The sequence below is a fragment of the Eupeodes corollae genome, chromosome 1 (assembly GCF_945859685.1).
Source record: "Eupeodes corollae chromosome 1, idEupCoro1.1, whole genome shotgun sequence".
In the NCBI taxonomy this organism is placed as follows: Eukaryota; Metazoa; Arthropoda; class Insecta; order Diptera; family Syrphidae; genus Eupeodes; species Eupeodes corollae.
This window is the reverse complement of record NC_079147.1, coordinates 178,415,656-178,426,873: the sequence shown is the minus strand read 5'-3', so window position 1 is coordinate 178,426,873 and position 11,218 is coordinate 178,415,656. Positions and strand designations below refer to the sequence as shown.

The following is an 11,218-nucleotide window of genomic DNA, read 5'->3' as shown; positions in this document are numbered from 1 at the left end:
TTCATCTTGTCTTGTGTTTAATTAAATTGTCTTGTGATGGGGTTAATGGAAGCGAATGAGCTGTTTAAGCGGTTTTGGTTTTCGAAACAGTGAGACAAAACGAATTAACCTTATTGTGGTTAATATTGCGGGATATTTCAGCCCCCTTTTTTGCCCTCTTTTCACCGCCATCTTCACACCGCAGCGCCGCGCCGCGCCGCCATCACCACAGTCGTCTGCGTCAAATATAGATAAATAATAATTATCATGACGGATCGATGCATTATTTTATGAAATTCATATGAGTGATTGAGGTAAAATTTCCAATTTGAATTGCATACCAAAATCTATATTATTTGCAGGTATGTTTATATATATATGAATGTGTGTGTGTGTACATTTGTGTGGTTGAAGAAAACAATTATTGCAACCGCAAACTGCTGGATCTAGCTACCTATGGTATTGCGAACCAAATACGACGATGACGGTGGCGATAGAGATGGAGATGGCGCTGGAATCGAATATTATTATTGAATTAATTGAAACCATGGAATCAATAATTATAATTAGTCACAATATAATAACTTACAAGTAGTAGTATCTACTAGTGGTACGATTTTAAAACATATCAGTGCAATCAAATGCAATAATAAATACATAATCAGTGGTAGAACATATATAAATATACAATTATAAACTATATCTATGTAGGTATAAATAAATTATGATTAATGGATATCCTCTCTAGTTGGTTAATAAATAACCACACTTTTGGTTTACTATATACATTTTCTGTGTTGTACTTATGCACGAGTTGAGCATTGAACTATGAGTTTTTGTTCTGACTTTATTTTATTTGAATTTTTAATTTGATTGTATGAAGTTCCACAGGGATTACATCAAGGGCCAATTTTGTTTTTTTTTTATTTTGTTTATTATTTATTTGACAGTGATGACAGATTATTGCAAATTATGATTTGAATGGGGGTGCAATTGGGTTGAAGTTCATCGTTAATGGTTGACATATATCTACCTTTTATCTGTGAGTGGAAAACCCTTTGATATAATTTATGCAGAGCTAGCTGTTGTTGATGGTACTTCAGAAAGCTTTAACTTTTTTCAATTATTCGTAGAATGATGTGTTTATATAAATAGGTTTATGTATGTAAGAATTTAGTAATGAAGTTGGGTGCACACTTGGTTGGATGTTACTGAATGATTTGTATTGTTTTCGTTCACTATCCGAATGGTAGTTAAAAAATGCAATAAGGGTCAAAGGTAAACCTGGGTTAACTCACGTGATTACAGAAAAAGCACTTTTTATATAAGGATGTAGAATGTTCCAGTTTAGTATTTAAATAAGTTCGTCCCATTGAAGCATAGGTTTTTTAAAGACTTGTATTCTTATGGTGTTCAACACTTGGCATATTGCAAAGAAATGTTGCGTGTCTTCAATCTGCCTGAACTATAAGGCTTTGAAATAAAAGTGTTTTGGAGTAAAATGGCGTTCCATCTAGTTTTTTCTCACAGCTTTTAGAAAGTTATCTATGAAATGCATTAATGTTCATGGGATAGCCATGAACGTCGGATCTTATTTAAAGAATTATGAACGAACAATTATCTTGTATTAAAGGATTTTAACAATGGTGAATATTTTTAAAAATGTGTTGTTTCTTTAAGTTTCATTCGAAAGTTCAAACAAACTGATGCAATTTGGTTAAGTTTCGACATTTTTGTAGTTGTACGATCAATAAAATGTTTACGTCTTTTCAGATGGTTTTGACTACAAAATAAATTAAATACAGAAAAACTATACCAGATTTAAAGGGGTAATGAACACCATTATAATGATTAAACAGAGTGCGAACAATAAGGAAATGAGGATACGATCGGAATTGGGAAGCCGATGCACGTCGGATTTAAGTGTGTGCACGTTGTATTGAGTGGGAAATATTAAGTCTGGCAAAGCATTCCACATTCGCGTAGTGCGGCTAAAGAACAATCTCTGTACTTAACAGTATGTCCGAAATTGGGCTCCAGGAAAACTGATGGACATTCCTAGAAGTACCGGTGTTACGATTTAAAATAATGGATTGTTCTTATTCAAAAACTATGTAGATAGTTTGTTTGTATTTTTTTTTTCTAAATATCTTCTCATAATGAGTGTTTTTTAGACTTTTGTTTTCATCAAATTAAAATTAATGGCCAAGAATTTAGCTTATTATAAAGATTAGGGTTTCCAAAAATGTTTTTTTGTTTACAGTAATTTTGGACAAGTGGCTGCCAATTCTTGAAAGGTCTTTAGTAGGGAAAAACGTATGTTTTGCAAAATGATCGTGCAATATTTTCGACAACAGCAATTGGGGCCGTATGTCAGGAATAACAAACCGAATATTTTCTTCCAAGGTGTCAATGTCCTTAATTGTATAGATAAGCCACAGACGAACAAGAAATTACTGTTGCATTACTTTTGAATTTCTATTGAAAATAGTTTTGCATAGATGCCTCAGAGTTCATTTTAGATTTTTGTAGAACCAACAGAGACCTTCAACTATTGATTTTGAAAATTAATACTGAATAAAAGGCAAAAAATCTACTTCATAAATTTATATCTTAAAAACCACACGTGCTAGGTAAGTTTTTGAATAGCCAGTTGCAAACATTTTTTGAAAAATGTTAATAAATGTTAGAAACACAGCAACTATTGTATTTTTTTTTAAAGATTTTTGAGTGTTATATTTTATTGAATACTATTATTTGCTTTATTTTTGAATTCTCCTCCTTTAAATAATGAAACACTTATTGTTATAAAGTACAAAAATGGATGATAGAAAAACATTACACTTATTTTGTTGTTTTTCGGTGGTCTCAATTAAAAATCAGAAAAATACACTTGATTTCGTTATGACACTGATAAGAAAATATCGAAACAATATCATAAAATGATTGGTTTCACTGGAAAAACCACTAAGAAGCTAAGGTTTATAAACTTAATTGATTAAACTCAAAAGATTTAATGCTTTTCTTAAGGAAATATAAAGGTTATGTAAGGGAATATTTAAAATCATTATTATTTTTTGAGAATGTCGGTCGGTGATTTCAACCGTTGGCTACGGATGCCTGAACGGCACCGATAATTTTGACTCTTCGAGCAACCATCAACCAGCAATATCACAAAACGAATATGTATGTTAGTTCAAATTTTACCGCTCTTAAAGTTGCATTCACCAACTCCAAATTTTGGTAGACAAGTTTTATATTTTCAGTCATTGTTCTTTTTTGTACTTTACCATTATGAAAATGTTGAGTTTATTGAATAAATTGAAAATCACAGGTTGATGATTAGTGAAAGTGAATTGAATTCATGGTTGTCGTGTCCCTATTAGAAAACCCGATTATTTAAAAATCTGTTCAATTTCCTGACGTATCAAAGTCCTTAAATTAAAGTCTATGATTTTGAGAGTTGCGTGTACTTCCTTATTTCTTTCCTGCAGGTTCCAAGTACCATCTTTCGTTCTTTATATCTTAAGAACTAGCAGAAAAAATACTTCAAATATATTTTGTATTACAGTATTTTCAGTATTTTTTTTTCAAGCTGTAAGAAGTTATCACCTAAAACTCTTAAATATTGTTTTTGACGAAAACTATCTTAAAAAATAAGCTTTTGAAAAAAAGAAATAACATTTTTTAATACAATTATTTTGTATTTAGATTCTTTTATCAAAAGCAATTTTTAAAATTATATAAGAATCTTCTTTGATATGGAAAATTATAATAAATTTTTACACAAGCTGTATTAAGTTTCTAACCTTATTCCTTTTCCAAAATAGAAATATCTATGAAAATCAGATAAGTTCATTATTAAAATTATTTAATAAAAAACTTTGAAGATATAATTAGGTATTAGTTTAATTTTGTTTTTAAATTTTTGTATGCAAGCTATTTGAAACTTATTGCAGCTAAGGAAGTTTTCTGTTATTATTCTGACTGACGTTGTATTAAAAGTTATACCATATGGAAGCGGTCAATTTCAAAATAATTTATTTTACTTATTTAATAGTTAGAAAGACACAAAAATAAAGAGTTGGCTGTCATTAAATATGATAATAATTTCAACATTTTTTTTTTGTTAAAATTGTGTTTTCAAATACATTACTCGTCGATTATATCGTTTGAAATGAAAGTTTTCAGTTAATAAAAAAAAATCAATGAAAATGCTTTCAGAAATTGTAAAAATACCTGAGGTGTAATTTATGGTGAGTAAGATTGTCATGCCAGAGGCCTTGGTTTCAATCTCTGATTATCCAACGTAAAGTATTTTTTTTATGAGTACTACCTCTTTCGAGGAATTGACAAATCTTCCAAATGTTATTCTTGTCTTGAAAAGTTCTTTCTAAAATTATCTATTCGGATTGGGCATTAAAACTTTGGGTCCCCGTTATCCCCGACAGAAATTATTGAATCCGGCTTTAATCAATCACACTCCGTGTATAGATTTTCGGCGTTTTTTTTTAGAACTCTGCAACATTTAAGAAAGTTCCAACAGAAAAGCGTAAGAGAAACTTATAGGACTGCCAGTATCTATAACGGTCATGATGTTCATCCGAGCTCTAAAACTTTAAGCTTCCCGATTCGCAGATTTAATTTCATACTCCATACGCAGATTTAATTTCATACATTTTCCTCTCTTGACGACGAGAACTGAAGACTATTGTGGACAATTGGTGATAATATGTCCCTTTTGTCCGCATCGGAAACACGAACCTTTTTCTCGGCAAGCTTTGGGACACTTACTTGATATGTGACCCTCTTCGTCACAGTTAAAGCACCTGACCTTAGCATCAACACGTGGCACACTTATCGAAGGTTGTACAGATCTGTTGTAACCAGAACTCGTAGGTTGCAACTCGGATTTCATTTTTTCATACTTGCGGAGAATGTTCTTGAGATCAGCGATGGTATTTGCAGTAAGCATCATTTGCTTATTAAATATTGAATCAGGGATCCCCTTGATTATATAGGCAATCACATCCTGTTCATCAATCTCTGCGGAAGATGCTATCTTCTGCATGGATAAAACGTATTTTTGATAATTTTCATCTCTACGTTTTTTTCGATTTCGCAATGTGTTATGCGGTTGTATGGTAGTGAAACTCGGACATCAGAGCGGCTCTCAGATCTTTCCATGATCGAAACGTTCTTGACCGCAAAAATAACTTGGCCGTACCTTTAAGAAGTATTTGAAATAAATAAAAGCCTCTGACTCACTCAGATGGTAAGTGACCATAGCATCCTCGACGTTTTTAATCCACTTACCAATAGGGTAATTATCGTCGCCACTAAATAATGGTAAGGACTCCTCGATATCACGTGACGAATGTGCACTAACGTGCTTGAACTCACGAATAGAGCTGTTAGTGCAGAGTTCAGCCAAACGTTTTTCCAACGCAGCGATTTCTTCCTTTTTCTTGACTAGCGTCCCAGCGTCATCCTCGTCCTCATGTGCGTCATCACAACTTGTCTCACTTTCCTGGCAACAGTAGGGTACAGATTTTCAATCTGCTCAGGTTCAAGCGAATCAATGGCTTCATTTAAACGGGCCTTAAGTGAAGTCTTGGTACCATGTGTGCTTAAATTCATCTGGACAAGCTTCTCTTTAAGGATTTGCACAGAAGCGTTTTCCAAAAAACTCAAAACACGAGCCATTGCATTTGCATCCATGTTTGGAAAAATTTTAGGATCAAATTTTAGGACAAACAATTTTTTTTTTTTAGTAAATTTTCTTTAATTTATCGTAAGAAATGCAACCACTATTCAATTAAATGAGGAACTTTATCCCACTTCTGATTTATTATAGGGCTTTTATTGATCAAAGTAAGGAACAAAACGTATTAACTTGAACAAAACTTCTTTATTACTAATGAAAAATATTATTTTGATTACATGGAAACAGTGAAAAATAAATAAGCTTTAATTTGATTATTCTGAGCAAAGTAATTATTAAGTACAGTGATATTTCATATCGTAAGAGATGAAGCCTCTTACATCAAGTTTTTGGAACACATTGAATAAAAAAATATAAATAAAATGTCATGAAAATGACATCTAAGTTTGAGCACATAAGACTTTAATTAATGTTCGAAATCAGTACTGAAAATTATCTATTAAACGAATTATTCCAAACAATAATTAAATTCCATTCAAAATTTTTCAAAACTTTAGATATAAACTCAATTGAAGACCCATGTCATCTCATAACTAATGACAATGTTAGAAATCCAATATAGTTACTAAAATCGTTTAAACGAGAACAGATTTTTTAGTTTGTAAAACGAACGTAGACTTTTTTTAAAAACTGCGTATTATCTTCTTTGCATTTTCAGAAAATTATTTTTAAAACAACTTCATTTAAGCGAAAAATTAAAAGGCTAGATTATAGTTCAGGACAACAACAGAATGAAAGAAGTTTAACATCAAAGAAGAAGCTTGATTTTAAATAAATTATCTTTATGATTTTTTTTGAAATATCATCCTTAACCTGAAGTCACTTATTTAATTGCAAAAAATCAATGCCAATCATTATCTATAATAAATTGTACGTATTTTTGTATTATTGAAATGCACTTACCACATATAATTTGTTATGTTTCAATAAACTTAACTGAACTTAAAACCCTAACCATCATTTTTTATTGTTTTCTCGCATTTCCTCGATATTTCTTGAGTGTTGATTTCGCTAAAAGCATTTCTTAATTTTGTCTCATTATTTTCATAGCATTAAACTGCTTAAACTTTTAGTAGGTACTTAACCTTAAATTTACTGTTATTCATTCAGGTTTTTATTATTTATAGAAATAAGTACTTGCTTTTAAAATAAACATTCAACACGTTAAATTATTAATATACTCGATGTCCTTGAAAATATAAAATAAAAGAAAACATGAATAGGCAGGCACTTGCCTTTGTTTCTTTTGTCATCACACCCTCACATCTCACACCCCCTTATATGTTAAAACAAAAACAGAGTTCTCAAGCTTGTCTCGCTAATGACACTTCAAATGTGTCAGTTCATTTCCCTTTCATAATCAACATTAGAATAAAAAAAGACTTTTCCCTAATGAGTCAACAAAAAAGCAACAGAGCTTATGTTATTTCTTTTGCATTTAAGATATATACAAACCACCCTCTATAAAAAAAAACTTTATATGAGGTTGCTTATAGATATCAACCCCAACACACATGTAAAATTATTGTCGCCGGCAATGATGGTTGTTTGTTGTGCATACAGTACACCATCATCGTCGTCGTTTTCGTCCTCGTTCTCGTCCTTGTCGCCATTGAGTGTTGAATGATGAACATTATGACGGCAACAGCAACTTGAAGACGACAAATAACGTCAAGTGTCAGCTGAAAAGGAGAATGAGAAGCTACGTCACGCGAAGCCAAGTCAAGCCAGCCAAATAAAACAACAACTAAAAACTCACAAAAAAACATCCTTTTTGCTCCTTCATCTGTATTCTTAAGGATCCAACAAACACTCTATTGTTTTTGCTGTTTAGTTTAAATGAAAAGCAACAATTTTTCACTTCCTGTCGTCGCCTTTTGTTCAAAGCTAATTACCACCCATCTAAGTATTCCGTTATTACAATAACGGGCGTGGTGTTCACCGGGTTTTTGAAGAAATATACAAAGGTAGGTTGGAGCTGAAATTGGAGAGGTATAGGGCTGCTGATGCAGCTTGTGCATCACTTCTACTTTTACCTTACTCTATTTTTTTTTTAACAACTAGATGGTCCTTTCTATTCTTCATTCAAAATTCTTGCTTATACTTTTCAAGATGGAGTGGAAGTGGTAAAGGAAGGTACCATCAAACAAAGTTACTTATATATTCGTGCAAACGAACAATCCTTCCCTCGCTCGCTTCGTCCTTTCGATAGCTCGCTCGCTCGCTGTGCTCTCGCTGCCGTTTCTGGTTTTGATTACAAGATTGTAAACAAAACGACTCGTTTCGTTGGTTTGAACTTTCAAGACGACGATAAATAATGAAATGTCTCGTGCAATAGAGCTGAACATCATCAACAAAAAGCAACAACAAAAAAACAATTATTTACGAGCAACGAACAAAGTCACGTCATATTCAGTCAATAAATTTTAAACGTTCATGTGCTGGTTAATGGGAGAAGAAGTGGATAAATTGTTAATAGTTTGTGAGGTAGTGTTGCAATATTATAATAAAAAAAATAAACAAAATTAAGGGCACGAATTTATCACACTAACTCAGTGCTGTGTCTCTAATGGTGGTTGCGAGTTACAAAGTACAAACAAAAAAATATATTTATAGTGGAAGTTAATGGGATGTCATTGTTTATTTTAAGGAAGTATAATTTCTATCAGTTAATAGGTTAAGGTTAAATCAATTCATAGGATCATATACCTCAAATTGAATTGTTTTGTTTTTCAAATAGCCTAGTAGTTGGAGAGTGTTATTATTGTAACTGTCATCTATTTACATTTTTGACAAGCAAAAAGTAGGCAATTTGTAATAGAACATTACGCACTTCAGCAAACTTATTGATGTTGTTAAAATTATCTACAAACAGTTAACAAAACAATTTGCAACAAAATTGTATTTCAAGAACAAGTCGTCACAATCGGCCATGAGATCTTTGTACTTTGAAGCTACGGTAAATAAATGGCCTTTCTCTACTAATGAAATTTTTGAAAAACTTATCATTTTTCATTTCTTGCAGAACAAACTATTTTTCGGAGGATCAATTTGGTTTAGGATAAGGGAGATCTACTGAAAGTGTACTATGATCAATATAATGGAATGATTCAAAGTCAATTAACAAAAGCATTGCTAATTGAAAAAACAAAGGCGTTTGACTTAGTCGATCATGAAATACTTTTAAGCAAATAATACAAGGCTGGTCTTGGAGGAATAATTTATAAATGGTTTGATAGTAGGAAGGGAGAAAATTGTTAATATAAACATTATTCCGAAGAGGTGTTCTTCTACGCTAGCAAAACCACTGCGTAAGCTTTTCCATCTTTCCTATTCTTCTGGGCTCTTTCCGAGTAGTTGGAAAATAGTAATTGTTCATCCAATCCCAAATACTACAAAAAGACGAGCATTTTTCCCCACAAATTATCGATCAATACCACTAACGTGTCTTCGTTCGAAGGTCATGAAAACGCTGAATAATTATCAGCTTAAGAATACGTCCACTGGTGATATCATGGTTCATCTCACAGAACAGTGGAACAAATCTTTAGATCGTTTTAGAGGAAGTAAGATTATTGCACGTGCAGCACATGTGTGCTTTTGGTATTGACGGTATTGAATGTCTTTTTCGTTGGATTATAAATTTTATTTCGAACCGTTCAATGCAAGTTGTTTTGGACGGATTCAAGTCTGAAACCCATTAAATAAATGCTGGTGTACCCCAGGGTTCCGTTTTGACTCCGCCTCTTTTTATTTTTTTTTAAATAATCTCCTGTTTGCTAATTCTAATCCAATACATTTTCTCGCTGACGATAGCACTCTTAGAGCCCGTTCACACGATTCGATATTTTCACCGTATCGGATATTTTCTCGATTCGGTGTCTTTCGGTTGGAGTGTTCAGAAGGTACGGTAATTTTACACCGACAACCCACTACGACTAGCAATATATTATTCGACATAAGCCCAGACGATAAATGACGCACTATCGGTCAAAATATCGAATCGTCTGAACGCAGTGTCTATAAATAAATTACCACGATGAGGCGAATCATATTTCACCGTACGACCGAAAACGATTTGCAGAGACAAAACCGAAGGACAAAATTGACCTAATCGGTAATTTTACCGTATAAAGTTAAATGCCGTATCGTATGAATATACTCATTCAAATTATATTGGCACTGGCTTGTACGGTAAAATCGACGATACGGCAAAACCGCCGATTCGGGATCGTGTGAACGGGCTCTTAGCTATTCATATTCGTTTCCAGACTCACAACTCTCCTCTTCGGATGTGGAACTTCAACGCAAAATATGATAAGCTCATTAAATTCCGATCTCTTATTGAAAGGCGAGTTCATTAAACATTTTATTTCACGTTCAGGACCGGTCAATTGGCCGCCTAGATCGTGCGATTTAACGCCTTCAGAATATTTTTTGTAGGGCTCTGTTAAGGCTCATGTCTATACAGACAATTAACGTATTGGAAAACAACATTGAAGCATTTATTCGTGAGATACTGGCCAAATTTTGGAAAGAGTATGCCAAAATTAGACTAAGTGTATGGACCATTTCGGGAGCAGTCAAGGTCAACATTTGCATGAAATAATCGTCAAACATTAAACTATATGGACCGTACTATTGATTTAAATAAGGATTTTATGAATTTTTCTGAGTTTTTTTGTTTTTGAAAAACTTTCTTATAGCTTTTAAAAAATCACCCCTAAATTATAAATTAATTAAATATGGTTAAAACGTAAAAAAAATTTGAGTATGAAGCGTTTTTTTTACCTATAATTTTGAACAAATGGTGTTCCCTGTACATCAGAATTATTCAATCTGTTTTTAACATGAATAAACTATTATTGTATTCTGAAAATCATAAGTTCTAAAAATGTCTTGAAAAAATATCAAATGCTGTAACGAACATTGAAGTTAAGCCAATTCTAAGAATTTATTGCGGTGTTTAAAATTTAGTACGAAAATGAATTTCGCTGAATCAAAATGCATATGTCTTCTAGAGAAAAGGGATCCGCTCTTTGTTTTGCGCCAACAAAACAAAAAAGAAGACACAAGTTCTCTGGTAATCGCATTTGCAAGAGCTAAAGAAGCTTACAAATTGTTCAAAGTTCAAAGTTCAAGTTCAAAAATAAAAAATACTAAAGTTTCAAAATTTCAAAAAAAAAATGTTTGATCGAATAAATTCAAATTCCAAACATTCTTATACATAACATTACATTTCACACTACTCTGCATTCAAGACGTTCCTTCATCGTTCTACTAACCACGCTGACTGATGCTTGATTTCGGTAATCGATGGGAACCGAAGCTTTATCAGTGACTAGGCCGTTGCCACATTCTTATAAGATCCTTAGTTTTGTCTGTATTGACATTTAGTTTCTTGCCATCTCGACTTGGCATATAATTGGCTGTCATTTGGGGGTGGATTCGAAAACCTGATCACTGGTTTACATGTGATCCACATAATCCAGCCATCTCAGTTGTTGGACGCCG

General features: G+C 32.6%; 1 protein-coding gene across 2 annotated transcripts in view; it reads left to right on the top strand.

The window, feature by feature from the left end:
- The window catches only part of LOC129954197 (uncharacterized), a 339,004-nt gene that overhangs the window by 18,808 nt on the left and 308,978 nt on the right, over window positions 1–11,218 (top strand). The gene's annotated exons all lie outside the window — the stretch shown is intronic.